This window comes from Hemiscyllium ocellatum, chromosome 16 (genome assembly GCF_020745735.1).
Source record: "Hemiscyllium ocellatum isolate sHemOce1 chromosome 16, sHemOce1.pat.X.cur, whole genome shotgun sequence".
Classification (NCBI taxonomy): Eukaryota; Metazoa; Chordata; class Chondrichthyes; order Orectolobiformes; family Hemiscylliidae; genus Hemiscyllium; species Hemiscyllium ocellatum.
The window spans coordinates 36,708,663-36,724,577 of record NC_083416.1 but is presented as its reverse complement, the minus strand read 5'-3'; positions in this window follow the sequence as shown (position 1 = coordinate 36,724,577).

Sequence of the window (15,915 nt, the reverse complement as noted above, 5' to 3'; positions counted from 1 at the left end):
TAAATTGTTGGTTGTACTGACTGTCTCCGAGCAGGGCATCTTCATCTTCACTTGTCTTTAAATCATTGATTGGCATGACCACCTTGTTTCAGTCTTTCCTCATCACATCATGGTCAGGCTTCCTACCCCGAGAAGTCTCTAAACCTGACTCAACATTCCACATAGGGTTTCCATTCCTTTTTTTTGGAATAAGTGGAGGAAGGTTAGGGCAAAATTATTGAGATAATGGACAAGGACAACAACAGAAATAACCTTGATCTCTCCCCAGGATAACCGTGACCGTGTGGAACACAATCAAGACAAACCTCATGGCGATCGTCACCAGGTTCAACACACATGAACTGTCAAACAAACTGGATCTGGAGACCTCACTCAACTGACGATCTCCCCTAACTTGGTAAAACTTCGTAAATATTTGACTAGAACTGGTGACTCTTTGCTGCCATTGTGTGTAAAATGTTCTGTAATGTTTGTTTTTATGGATGTTTTCCTCTTTGTGATTTTATAACATTGGCCTTTCCATTTTATTTTTGTTTTTTTTTTGTTATTTGGCCATTTCTCCAACATATAAAATATTCTCTATTTTTATAAGGTTTGTTCAATTTTCAAGTTTTTGTTTTGAAATTTTTTTCTTGTGGTTTAATAACATTTGTTTCAGTATGACCTTTTTGGGACTTATTGGTATTTTTGTTCTTTATAGTTGTATAACAGTTCATTTTTACAGTTTTCATTATGAATTTGTTTTTGTATTTGCTCATTTCTCCTTATTTAGTTTACTCTGCTTGATTCTCATGTTATATGTAACAGGGTAGTGGTTTAAGTATATATACTTCGCTTGAGCTTGGAAGATTGTGTACTTACTGCACATAGATATTGGTTGTTTATTCTGTGATCCATCACGCTTCGTGTGCAGGATGAAGAGGAGGGACTGTGGCCAGACTGGCCACTCAAAATAATGAACTTATCATGGAGTTACATAAGATGGACAATGATTAATGCATGCTGGGAAATGGAACCCAGTCTTGACCAAAGTGACTGTACTAATCAACATACCGCAGAATACAGAAAGTTTGCAAACAAACCTTGTATTGTAGACCCTACAATACACACCTGAATGTGGGTTTGAATGAGTCAATGGAATATCACCCTCAGGACAATCAGAAACAGTGGTGTGTACCAGACACAGAGGCACCTTGCACCCTTGTTTGGAGGAAGCTACATACACACAGGATCTTCAGTAATGGACACCTAAGGACAACCCTGCTCTTAGCATGCCAGTACCTGGTTGGGTCAGATTGATAAGGGTGATTGAGCCTGATCAATCCATTGGAAGATACTCAAGACTCTCCTAAAAGGACACACAGTCTTTGGAGTATAAAAATCACTACAAACCCACACAGAGTGGTAAATTGAGAGTAACCACCAAAAGAGAAGACTCCACTGAAACCACTGAAGGAAGACCAGATGATAACATGGAGCCCGGTCAAGTTCTAGCGTGGTGGTATTTTGATCATCTAAAGTTAAGTTAAATCATAAGATAAATTTGTAGTATTAATCGTTAGCTCATAGTGTATTTGTTGTTCTAATATTAATTGTGTCAAATAAATGAATATTATTCTTTTACGACAAAGAATTGACTCAGTACCTTTGCTAGAAGAGTTCAAACACCGTGTGGCAGGTGCAACAGGTGCCGAGCAGTCTGAGAAGATAAACATGTGAGGCTTTGGATTTTTAAATCTTGGAGAAATAGATGCAACCTGAATGGGTGTGGTCAAGCTCTCTCAGTTCTCGGATTTTTAGTTAGCTTTCAGCAGTCTTTGCTGGGGTCTCAGCAGGGTTAGAAGGTAATGCATCTCTCCCGCTGTTATACTGAATTTTCTTTCAGAATTGTCTTTGATGTTCTTTCTTCTCAGATTGGAGAACTGCATGTGAGACGATCTGTTTTTTAAATTTGCCTTTTTTCCAAGGGTGTGTTTTTGGGATGTTACTTTAGTAGAACAGTTAATTGGTAAGTTACTATATCTATTATTAAGTTTTCCAACACTGTTAAGTTATTGCGGGTTTGAATAAATTGTTTTGCTTAACATCAAGTAATCTGACCAATCGAATTGCACCTGGAATACAGCATCTGATATTTACCTGTTAAAATAAGGAAAAGCTAGGGTCTAGGCTACTTTAATATATTTGAAGGAATCTGATCTGGTCCATAAGCAGTAATATATTATTCATAGTGACAAATGAATAGACTGTGGGCCCACCTACGAGCTACTTGTTCACTTGGCAGAGGCTGCAGTAATGTGGTGTTTGGACAATTGGTCTACTTGATATATATTGACCTAGACTTTAGTGTTCAGGACACCATTTGAAAATCTGTGGATGACCAGAAATTTGGAAGCATTATGAATTGTGAGGATGATAGTGTTAAAGTTTTGAAGAGTCAATGAAAAGGCCAGGCAGTCAGATACAATTACATTTAATGTAGAGAAGTGAAGTGATTCTTTTTGACAGAAAGAAAAAATGGGAATGGCAATATTAAGTGAAGGGCACAATTTTAAAGGAGAGATGGGAGCAGAGTGACTTAGAAGTCCTCCCCACCCCAAAACCATTGAAGGTGACAGGACAGGTTGAAGGAGTGGTTTAAGAAAAACTTACTGTATCCTGGATTCTATAACAGGGCCTTAGAGTACAGAAACTTATGTTAAACCTGAATAAAACAATAGTTCGACCTCAATTGCAGTATTCCATCTTTAGGAAGGATACAGGTGTATTGGAAGAAGTGCACAAAAGATTCTTGCTACAGCTGTGCAGGGGTGTTGATTAAAAAAATAGCTAGAGGAGAAAGTGAGGACTGCAGATGTTGGAGATCAGAGCTGAAAATGTGTTGCTGGAAAAGCGCAGCAGGTCAGGCAGTATCCAAGGAACAGGAGAATCGACGAGTTGGGCATGAGCCCTTCCTCAGGAATGAGGAAAGTGTGTCCAGGAGGCTAAGATAAAAGGTAGGGAGGAGGGACTTGGGGGAGGAGCGTTGGAAATGCGATAGGTGGAAGGAGGTCAAGGTGAGGGTGATAGGCCGGGATGAGGGCGGGGGCGGAGAGGTCAGGAAGAAGATTGCAGGTTAGGAAGGTGGTGCTGAGTTTGAGGGATTTGACTGAGACAAGGTGGGGGTGAGGGGAAATGAGGAAACTGGAGAAATCTGAGTTCATCCCTTGTGGTTGGAGGGTTCCTAGGCGGAAGATGAGGCGCTCTTCCTCCAACCGTCGTGTTGCCATGGTCTGGCGATGGAGGAGTCCAAGGACCTGCATGTCCTTGGTAGAGTGGGAGGAGGAGTTGAAGTGTTGAGCCACAGGGTGGTTGGGTTGGTTGGTCCGAGTGTCCCAGAGGTGTTCTCTGAAATGTTCCGCAAGTAGGCAGCCTGTCTCCCCAATATAGAGGAGGCCACATCGGGTGCAGCGGATGCAGTAAATGATGTGTGGAGGTGCTTGTGAATTTGTGGTGGATATGGAAGGATCCCTTGGGGCCTTGGAGGGAAGTAATGGGGGAGGTGTGGGCGCAAGTTTTGCATTTCTTGCGGTTGCAGGGGAAGGTGCTGGGAGTGGAGGTTGGGTTGGTGGGGGGTGTGGACCTGGTGAGGAAGTCACGGAGGGAGTGGTCTTTTCAGAACGCTGGAGGAAGAATGCCTCATCTTCCGCCTAGGAACCCTCCAACCACAAGGAATGAACTCAGATTTCTCCAGTTTCCTCATTTCCCCTCCCCCCACCTTGTCTCAGTCAAATCCCTCAAACTCAGCACCACCTTCCTAACCTGCAATCTTCTTCCTGACCTCTCCGCTCCCACCTCCACTCCGGCCTGTCATCTTCACCTTGACCTCCTTCCACCTATCGCATTTCCAATGCCCCTCCCCCAAGTCCCTCCTCCCTACCTTTTATCTTAGCCTGCTGGACACACTTTCCTCATTCCTGAAGAAGGGCTCATGCCCGAAACGTCGATTTTCCTGCTCCTTGGATGCTGCCTGACCTGCTGTGCTTTTCCAGCAACACATTTTCAAAACAATAGCTAGAGTACAGTTTTGGTTTCTTTGAAGGATGTATTTCCATTGGAGCCAATTGACAGAAGCTTCACTAGATTGCTGCTTCTTTAGATGAAGGACTTGTCTTTTGAGGAAAGGTTAAGCAGCTTGAGCCTATATTCTTTGAAGTATTCTTTCATGGGAGGATATGGACATCAGTAGATAAATCTACATTTGTTGCCCATCCTTAATTACCCTTAACAAGGTACTGTTGAGCCTCCAACATGCTGAGACACCCCAGGGCAGAGTATTTTTATTTATTTATCATGTCTGGATCAGGCAGACGATCCAGTGAGATGCATCTTTCAGTGGTGCGACTGAAGCCCCAGTGACCACATTTGCTGCCAGTGCCCCCTCCATCAGTGATAGAACCAACTGTAACAGAACCAGGAAATCTGCCTGGGTTTACCTAACAGTCTCCTCCTGGCACTAATAAAACGTTCAGAAGGGGTGAAAAGTGGGGCCTTTGCTATGCGCTTCTCTAACCTGGTCATTTTTTTTGTGGCAATGGGTTTCCCTCCTGACATCTAGAAACGTCACCACATCCTCCTCTCAAAGGGCTGGTAAAATATTGCTGCATGTCAATTTGCAATGAGACATCCTGAGGATGTGAACAACCTCAATAGATGTGCAAGGCAAAGTGCTTCACATGATCTATGTTTGGGGGTTGAGAAAAGGAAGTTGAGGTCACCAAAGAACTTACTGTTCTTTCAGTATAAGAGTTTTGCATCCAACCAAACCAGGGGAAAGGGTTGGAATCTTTTAATACCTCACCCAGAAATGCAGAACTAGACTGTAGTGTAGATTATGAACAATCATTATCAAAGAAACTAAAGTTGCTCTCTAAATTTAGCTAGCTGCAATATTACTCACTAGTCCTATTAAAATGATTTATTTTTTGCAGTAATTCAATATTCAGCTGTATTACTAAAATTTGTCTCGGTTATCATTTAAACGTATCAAGGAAAATTGCCAATGCAAAAAAAAAACCTATCATGTTGAATGATTATTCAAGGTTGTGGAATATTTTACATTGTGCCAAATTCAGCAGCAACTTGAAATGTAATCTAATCAGTGGAATTTCAAGCACAATTTGTATTCAGTTGCAAGATTGTCCATTAGTGGAAACTCTATCCCAGTATTAGAGATGCAATATAATAAGCACTATATGTGTTCAGGGAGAATTTGAAAGATTTGTATGTTGCATCTCTCGTGCAGTCCCATTCCCAATAGCGAATGCGGATAGGGATTAGAAGATATAGGAATAGCTGGAGACTGGCAACCAAGCCCAATGATTGGGAATACACAGGAAGCTTACTTTTACAGGACTCCAATATGACTTGCTGTCTAGACTGAATCCTTTAGACTCTGTTCTGAGAGACCATCAAGCATGCTGCTTAAGTCCAACTCCTTTTCAGGGATCTTTGAGAAAAGTAGCCATCCATCATATTAAAAATGACACCTCCAACTTATTTTCAGGGTTATACTGCCAATGTACTTATTACAGTTATGCACCCTCTCTAAGGACTCCTCTGAATTCCTGAAGCAATGTATTGGAGCCAGTGAATCTGTCCCTTCTCTCCATAGGTCCAGTAACTGAATATACACCAAGTTAGGGCAATATTTCTTCAGCAATTTTCCAATTCCCCTTCTTTTCAAAGATAAATGAAGCAAAAAGCCAGTATGCTGATTTAACATCACATCTTACATGATATGTTCTAGATTACACAAAATGTTCTAGTGATTGCACAGCACCACTCACTTTTCAGACAGTATTGCAATGATTTCTGTATATATTCTGGAAGTTATATCAGCAGAATAAGTTACAAAGCACATTTCCTTCCCTAAAGACAGCAGCTTTTACCTGGTGATTGGACACAAATAGTGTGATATTATCGACTTCAGAACTTTAATAACTGTTCATGGACTAAATGAATCCACAAAAGATAAATTATTACACACTGTCTACAATAAACTGTTAAAGAAGGAAGACAAGCTGTTCCACAGACTCTTGCCACGTCTTGACAAGATTGCGTTAACAAAACTGCTTTGACACCTGTTTGATAAACTAGATACTTTATTGCCACAAAGAACAAGGATTGCCCGACAGAAGAAATTAAGGAGTTAACCACAGGAAAGCTGTGTCTCCAACAGACAGTCAATGTCAAACGTAACAACAAAGGAATAAATTACTTCTGATAAGAAAGCCAGCTGCAGTCCTAACATTACCTCTGATGAAAGACTTTAAAGAAATCATCAATGTATCACCTCAGAGATCAAAGGATGAAAACCTGTATAAAAATCCAACACCAGAATAACTCAACAGAACTTCAAACCTATTCCTTCTCACACGTAAGGCAGTTCCTGGGATTCTGTCTGTGCTGGGGACAAATTCAGATGTCTGCATCTTCTGAAGCAGGTTTACTATAGTATGCATTTGAGCAGTAGGAAATATGTTGCTCATTTGTTCAAAATAGTTTAATTTAGATAAATGTGAGGTGCTGCATTTTGGGAAAGCAAATCTTAGCAGGACATATATGCTTAATGGTAAGGTCCTCCCAAGTGTTGCTGAACAAAGAGACCTTGGAGTGCAGGTTCATAGCTCCTTGAAAGTGGAGTCACAGGTAGATAGGATAGTGAAGAAGGTGTTTGGTATGCTTTCCTTTATTGGTCACAGTATTGAGTACAGGAATTGGGCGGTCATGTTGCAGCTGTACAGGACATTGGTTAGACCACTGTTGGAGTATTGGATGCAATTCTGGTCTCCCTCCTATTGGAAAGATGTTGTGAAACTTGAAAGAGTTCAGAAAAGATTTACAAAGATGTTCCCTGGAATGTCAGAAGCTGAGAGGTGACCTTATAGAGGTTTATAAAATCATGAGGGGCCTGGATAGGATAAATAGACAAATTTTCCCTGGGTGGGGGAGTCCAGGTTTAGGGTGAGAGGGGAAAGATATAAAAGAGATCTGTGGGGCAATTTTTTTACACAGAGGGTGGTACGTGCATGGAATGAGCTGCCAGAGAAAGTGGTGGAGGCTAGTACAATTGTAACTTTTAAAAGACACCTGGATGGGTATATGAATAGGAAGGGTTTGGAAGGATATGAGCCAGCTGCTGGCAGGTGGGACTAGATTGGGTTGGGATATCTGGTTGGTATGGATGAGTTGGGCTGAAGGGTCTGTTTCCATGCTGTACATCTCTTTGACTCTATGACTCTATAACAGTACTGCAGAGGGAGTGAACCCTGGAAACTTTCAGAGAGAGATCACAGTCAGTTGAGTCCTGGTCAGATTTGCTTGCTTAAGGCAAACCTGATATTTGGTTGCTACATGTAATGAAGTTTGAATTATTGTTTCAGTATGTGATTGTCTGCGAGATTTTGTAGTAAGTAACCAAATTAAAGATAACTTGTGGTGATTAACCCACAACAATAGCTTGTCATAATCAGCAAATGCCCATCTAATCATTTAAATTGACAATGAAACTTAGCACTTCACTTAAGAAAAAAGACTAAAACAAAATTTTCAATAGTATTGTTTAAGCATCACTGTCTCCCCAGCCCACCACCAAACAAAGGCAAATATGGTGTTTTACAGTGGGTTTTTAGTTAGAGTGATGGGGATTATGGGAGTTGGGGGTTAAGAATTACAGGATTACTTAAGACACTTGTACTGAGTTCTCAATCTATCTCAAACTTTTTTCTTAATCTTAACCTTTATGTCCTTGGTATACAAGGTTGAGCAGTCTTGGGTCCACTCTTTGTCTTTATGAGAACATATTTGCCCTATACTCTCTCTATTTCTTCCCTGAATGCCTCCTGCTGCTCTGACAATTTCATCTCGAAGTAGTTTCTCCCAGTCTTCTTGGACTAAATGATATCTTTTCAGAGTTAAATGTAACCTTTCCCTGGTATACAACTATTATTACCGGCACATCCTTATCCTTGTCCACAACTATCCTAGAATCTCACTATTTCAATCTTAAAGATATTTAATATTGGAACATTCCTATCCAATGAATCTCAAAAGTACACAGCCCTTTGAATGAAGAAATTGATCTTACCTGAGATCAATCAATCAATGATCTCTAGCCTGAGACTAGGTCCTTACTTCCTAGGTCCTCCCAAGGTCTCATTGAAGCTATGTAAAATTACAGCAAAACCTTGTATTTTAGTACTCCAATCCAATTGCAATAAGGGCTGTCATGACACTGGGTAAACCCCTGCTAATTTAAAACACAAAAATATTTATCCCATGCAGTAATCTATGAAAGTTCAAGAGGTCAAGAACTATTTAAAGTAAAAATTGAAAGCTTTATATAACAGAGAATAAGTAACTAACAACTATTTACAACTCCTTCCTCTAGCCTATCTTTTACCTTTCCTTCTATAATACTAGTCCATTAAAATCGCAATTAAGATTTACAAAACAAAACTTCTTATCTTAAAGTCAGGCAACTTTTGGCTCTTCTCTGCACTCCTGTTTTCTTTTCTTCTTCTTGGGGATTCTGCTTCATTGGTTACTGGTTGATAAAGGTACCTTTAAGAGAGCTATTTTTCGGGCAGTCTTTACACGCTGGTAGCTTGGCAGTCCTCCTCCCAACTGTTCAATTTTCAAGTCTTATAACCCCAAAGCATCAGATTGTGTCTTTGGCTTTTAAGATTGTCAACATACTAAATTCAAACTTGATTGGGATTTGGTATTTTTGGAGTATAATTTGAACTTATTGGCCGAATTTGATATTGTCTCATCGCAGTTCAGCTAGTGCTATCTGTTCTGAACCCAATGCAGGTACATATCGCTTTATCTGAGCATCTAAAAACTGAAAAGCTCCGAAAACCAAAGGTTGTCATGGAGCGTGTAGCGTCAGTCATGTCTGCGTAACATCATGGGGTTTTCTTGGCGGGCAAGGGCCGCACTCATTCGACCACGTGGCAGCATGGCCCAGCACTTGGAGGCATCAGTTGTGTATTGTATTTACTGTGCTAAATTGTTTAATTTTAGAGTGAAAATGTCAAAAAGAGGTGAGCGTACATCTATGGCTAACAATAACATAAAGAAAAGGGAGCATCTGTGATTATCAATAACGCAGAAAGTAGAGTTATTGCAGAAGCTTAATCATGGCATGGCTGTGCTGCATCTTACTGAAAAATATGGTGTCGGAACTACGACTGTCTATGATTTGAAGAAACAAAGACAAGTTACTGAAGTTTTGTGGTGACAGTGATGATCATCAACTAATGAAAAATAGGAAGACATTGCTTAGGGCAAAAAAATGAAGATCTTAACCTTGTGTTGATGGAGTGGATTAGACAACGAAGAAGTGAAGGTACGCCACTGACTGGTTTGATGGTCATGAAACAAGCTAGAAAATATTATAATGAACTGAACATTAAGGTGAATGTCAATATTCAGAAGGTTGGCTGCAGAAATTCAAGAAGCATAACGGTGTGAAGTATCTGAAAATCTGTGGTGAAAAGGCTTCTGCTGACCATGAAACAGCTGAAAATTATGTTGGCGAATTTGCCGAGCTGATATCTGACGAAAGCCATAGTCCTGAACAAATTTACAATGCTGATGAAACAGCTCTCTCTGGACGCATTGTCCTGAGAAAAACATTAGCAATGGCTAATGAGAGAGCACCAACAGGTTTTAAGGAAACTCAGGACAAATTAACTATTCTTGGGTGTCTCAATGCTGCAGGCACACACACAAGGTGAAATTGGGAAAAAGCAAACATTGAGATGTCTTAAAGGTGTATGCAATTTGCCTGTGCATTATTATGCAAACAAGAAAGCGTGGGTAACCAGAGAATTTTTTTCCAACTTGTTCAGTAAACACTTTGTACCCGCGGCACGAGCTCATTACAGACAAACTGGCCTGGAACAAAAGTGTAAAATGTTATTGTTCCTGGACAACTGCTCCACACATCCCCCTGCCGAACAGCTCGTGAAAAGTAATGTTTTTGGTATTTACTTGCCCCTGAATGTGACATCAGTATTATAGCCTTGTGACCAAGTAATTTTACACTTCATGAAGAGCAAGTATAAAGACTATTTTTTAAACAATATGCTTGCTGCAGTCAACAGAGAGGTAGGAATTCAAGACTTCCTGAAAGAGTTTAGTCTTAAGGAAGCCATTTGCGCAGTTGCTAATGCTTGGAATGATGTTGATAAAGCAACATTAACAAATGCTTGGCACAGACTCTGGCCTACAACACTGTTTCTTGTAAATGAACCTCCAGATGAAGAGTTTGAAGGATTTCATGTCACTGAAGAGAAAAAGATGATAGCAAGCCTTGTTACTTACACACAAAATTTATTGGACGAAAGTGTAAATAAATTACATGAAGCTGACATCAAAGAAATGCTGAACATTGACAATGATGTGCCTGTCGTGCATTCCTTGAGCAATGGGAACATTGCTGAAATGGTTTTAAATACGGGTTCCTCTATGGATAAGTGTGAGGATAGTAGTGATGATGATGATGATGATGAGTTCATGAACATAGTTAAAAAACTCCCTATTGACGATATGGTGAAAATGTGTGATCAGTTAATTGCTGGCCTTGAACAATGTTCATTTATCAGTGAGCAAGAGATGATGGCAATTTACTCAATTAAAGACTCATTGCTTGGACAGAAACATATGTTAATTAGATAGACGATACTTGAAGAAGCCTTTAACAATGCTGCCTACCATAGTGCTGACACTGTATGTTTAAGTTTTACTGAATGTTTTTATTGTAATTTTTATGGAAATAAAATGTTGTTGAATATTTATAATCAACGTATTTCATAAATTTGTATATATTCCTCTATAAATAAGCTTTGTACATTTAAGTTTTCCAGAATGTTTTTCTTGTAATGTTTTTTGGGGTCATGTGGGTCGAGTGGGTGCCGCCTTCGCCCGCCAAGAAAACCCCATGATGTTACACAGACATGACTGACGCTACACGCTCCATGACAACCTTTGGTTTTTGGAGCTTTTCGGTTTTTGGATGCTCGGATAAAGGGATACGTACCTGCATTTGGTTCAGAACAGAACAAATAAAATGTTGTTGAATACTTTTGGTCGATGTATTTCATTTATCAGTACACTACTCTAAAAATAAAGTGTGATAGTACTTCTAGTCTTCATTTATCCCACTTAGTGTCAATATTCATGCATTTTTGCTACAATACAGTATTTATGTTTGATTATGGGTTGCTGCCCTGCACCCTACAGGGGACACTACATGGGTTCTGAAAACTGCAAAATTCCGATTTCCGCAAAACAGCTGGTCCTGAGCATTTCGGATAAAGGGATACACGTACCTGCATTACTTTGTAAATTCTCCAGCACTCGGTGAGCTTGCAAAGTTCTTCACTCTCTTAAAGGTACAGTACACTTGTACACCCTCATAATGGAGCTAATATGTTATATGTTTCTAATTAGGAGTTGGTGAGGACTGCAGATGCTGGAGAATCAGAGTCAATAAAGCATGGTGTTGGAAAAGCACAGCAGGTCAGGCAGCATCCGAGGAGCAGGAGTCAACGTTTCAGGCAGGACTGTTTCTAATTGCTCACTGTATCTACGTGCTCATTTCATTCCTAGTATCAGTGGACCCAAGTCCCTTTAAGCATCAACATGTATACATTACATATGTTTTTAATAAATATTCTGCTTTTCTATTCTTACTATCAGAGTGAGTAATCTCTCAGTTGCCCACATCATGCTCCAACTGACAACTTGTTGCCCACTCACTTAATCTGTCTGTTTCTTTGCAATGCCTCTGTGTCCTCCTTACAGCTATCATTCCCATCTAACATTGCAGTGTCAGAAAACTTAGAAACATTATGCTCAGCCTCTTCACTTTACCAATCAATATAAATTGTAAACAGCTGAGGCCTAGCATCAATCCTTGTGGCACTCTAAATTGAACAGACTGTATCTAATAAAGTGTCCATTTTTCCATGCTGTTTATTCCCTCTCTGTTTAACAGTTCTCTATTCATGCTTAGAGATATTTTCTAATCAATCTTTACAAAGATGTTGTTTCACACCTCTGGAACCCAGGCCTCCTAGCTCAGGTAGAACCAAAACAGCCCAATTCTATTCATGATTATATATTACTGCAGTTTTTTGGGTTGAATTTTATTAGGTACCTGTGGAAAGAAAGTAGGTGGATGGATCTGTATATTAGAATGCTGTGCCATCTGCAGTAAACTCACCCTCACCTCATGGTCATCCTGAGCGGTGCTGGAGGTATTAGATGGTTCATTCACTTGTGACCAAATCGAGGCACTTAAGTGGGTAATTAATGCCCCATCATCCAACCACTATTCTGATTTAATGGGCAGTGGGAGATGTTGATGCTCAATATGCAACCCAGCAAGTTAGCATGTGTAGGTTGTTGACCAGCTATAAGGGAGGTGGTCGGGGGGGGGGGTGGGGGGGTGGGAAGAGTCAGCTGGAGGCTCCTCTCCGCAGTTTCATCTCCCCATATCTACCCTTTCTTCAGGCCTTATCTAACGTGCAATCCTCCCCACCTCACACCTGCAACATCACCAAGGCCCATAAGTCTGACCCTAGCAAGATCTCACATGAAGCTGGATCTCCTAGTCCATCACTAAATGCCAAATTCTTGGCCAAGCTACGCCATTAACAGTAACTATTGCTTCTATTGGCATTGCCTGTGCAGAGCTGCTGGCCTCAAAATGACCAGCAGCTGCATGAGGTGGGTCTTGCTCCTGGAGATGGATGGAATCATGATCATACTAATTAAAAGTTCATTGCCAGATATAAATATGGTGGGTAATGGAGGGGGAGGCGGGGTTTGGAGGGGGGGTCGGGGGTAGGGAATGTTGATTATGGAAAGAAAATTATGTGGAGATGAACTTACCCCTGACATCCATGTTGGTATGCAGGGAGTCCATCTTTAATTATAAGTTAGCCTCATAACCCCTTAATATGTATGTCTTTTTGCAGGATCAAATCAAATGATTTTTAGAAATGGAATATATTACATTTACTGGCTCTGCTTTATATACTCTAACAGGTTCTCAAAACATTATGAATCAAACATAATTTTCTTTTCATAGAACCATGACTTTATTATCTGATCAAAATCTGGTTAATAAGAGCATTGTTAAGATTTCCTTAATATTCACTTCCTAAAGACTTGGCAGAATAACAGGTTTCTACATTCCTCTTTTTACTGCCTCTCCTTTCTTTACTGTTAATGTTACCTTATCCAGTTTGTTCGGACTGTTCCAGAAACCAGGGAATTTAAAAAATATTATTTAGTACATCTATTATCTCTGCAGCTATCACTATTAAAACCTTAGGATGCAGACTGTCTAATCCCTTAACTTTACTTCAGTATTTTTTTCTGATATTAATTCAATCATTTCCCTCATTCTTATTTTCTCCTAGGGTACTGCCCTTGTCCTGTTTGTAATTTGAGACTTCAACTCAGAATCAGATTATATTGTAGAATATTTGTTTAACATCGTAGCCATTTCCTCAATCCCCATTTTATTTTACTCTAGAGGACCAATGGTTACTTCTCCTTTTCATGTACGTGTGAAAACTCCTGCAATCTGTTTTTACATTTTTGGTTAGTTTATTCTTGTATCCTATGTTTGCCTTTTTAATCAACTTTTGTTGGCACTTTGCTGATTTCTAAAACATCTCCAGTCCTCAGACTTACTACCATTCTTTACTGTGTTATAAACCTTGTCTTTAATCTGATCGTTAGTAGCCAGTAAACCGCATAAGGATCTTCCTTGCAGAATACTTAATTTTCACGGTTTGAGTATTTTGAATTAGATTAGACTTACAGTGTGGAAACAGGCCCTTCGGCCCAACAAGTCCACACCGACCCGCCGAAGCGAAACCCACCCATACCCCTACATTACCCCTTACCTAACACTACGGGCAATTTAGCATGGCCAATTCACCTGACCCGCACATCTTTGGACTGTGGGAGGAAACCGGAGCACCCGGAGGAAACCCACGCAGACACGGGGAGAACGTGCAAACTCCACACAGTCAGTCGCCTGAGTCGGGAATTGAACCCGGGTCTTCAGGCGCTATGAGGCAGCAGTGCTAACCACTGTGCCACGAATTGTTCCTTTAATGTTTACCTCCATAATATTTAATCTACTAACTCGATCAATCATTACTATTTCTCCCCTTATTCCTGTATAAATTTTGAAAGTACATCCTCAACCTAGAGAAAGTATTGTAGAAGATGATTATACAGCCATGTCAACAACACGTGCGTAAGTGAATTATTTATATCTATTAGCTCTCTTGGAGTCAAGGGAGTGAAATTTAGTTAAAAATCACACAACACCAGGTTATAGTCCAACAGGTTTAATTGGAAGCTTTCGGAGCGAAGCTCCTTCATCAGGTGATAGTGGAGGGCTCGATCGTAACACAGAATTTATAGCAAAAATTTGCAGTGTGATGTAACTGAAATTATACATTGAAAAATTGATTGTCTATTATGCCTTTCAACTGTTCGAATATAGTGATAGTTTCACTTCTAACAGATGAAAGGTTTAACAGACAATCAATGTTTCAATGTTTCAGTATATAATTTCAGTTACATCACACTGCAAATTTTTGCTATAAATTCTGTGTTACGATCGAGCCCTCTACTATCACCTGATGAAGGAGCGTCGCTCCGAAAGCTAGTGTGCTTCCAATTAAACCTGTTGGACTATAACCTGGTGTTGTGTGATTTTTAACTTTGTACACCCCAGTCCAACATCGACATCTCCAAATCATGAGTGAAATTTAAGTTGACTAGTCTAGTTATAGCTACCAATGTGGAAAGTGATTATATTAAAGATTATGGGGTAATGGATAGCATGTCTATAGACAGGTTTATCATTCATTGAAATCCACACATTAACTTTTGAGAAGTATTATAAGCTGGATATTCTAAGGAGTAGGAGTCACAATCAGATTGACATTTCTATTTTCCTGATATGATTGAACTCTACACTTCCAGGTAATAATTTTGATCTCTGCTCCTTCAGAAATTTGGAGTATTCCCACACACAATTAGTTCCCTTATATTCAGGACTGTCAGGGGTTGGGTAATCAAATAACACCGCCACTTAGGGAAGGGGGGAAGGGTGTGTGGTCCAGGGAGAAACCATTAATGTAAGACTGAGAATTAGGCAAGAGTGCAGAGGGAGTGGGAGGATGAAGATGCAGTACTGTTGAAACTTTAACAGCACTTTCAACATGCTTAAGAAGACAGCTACTGTTAGGTACAATCTATGATCCCTTCTTTATAAAATACATTTAATGACATCACCTCACTTGGATAAAATCTATCTAGTTGAGGAAATAATTAGGTATAAACTTATTTTATAACCACAGGTACCAATGGCCTTTCTAATTTTCATTTGTTCTAAGTTGCATGTTATCATTACTTTGAGACATAAACTCTATTATTTTGATTTGCTATAATTAAATCATTGCTGAAATCAAATGGAGTGAGAGAAAAAGAAATGGTTTGCATGAATTCTCCTGATATCAAGTCCTAAATTGTCAGTTCCCCAGAAAATATAATTCTGAATGATATTAATGTAATTTATCTTTTGATAAGTATTTTGTAAATGTTAATGAAAAATATTAGTGAGATTTGTGCAAACTCTATTTTGTAGTTATACTTATTCCCCCTCCCAATCTGAGCAGCATTGAATGATTCCAATTCTACCACTAGTTATGATTTATAATTTATCTATCATTCAGGTAACAGTACTTTCAAAACCTCAAACTTGCAAACTTTAAACAGGCAAGTAAGTAACAACTATAAATACAAGCAGAACCCCAGTACAGATTCATA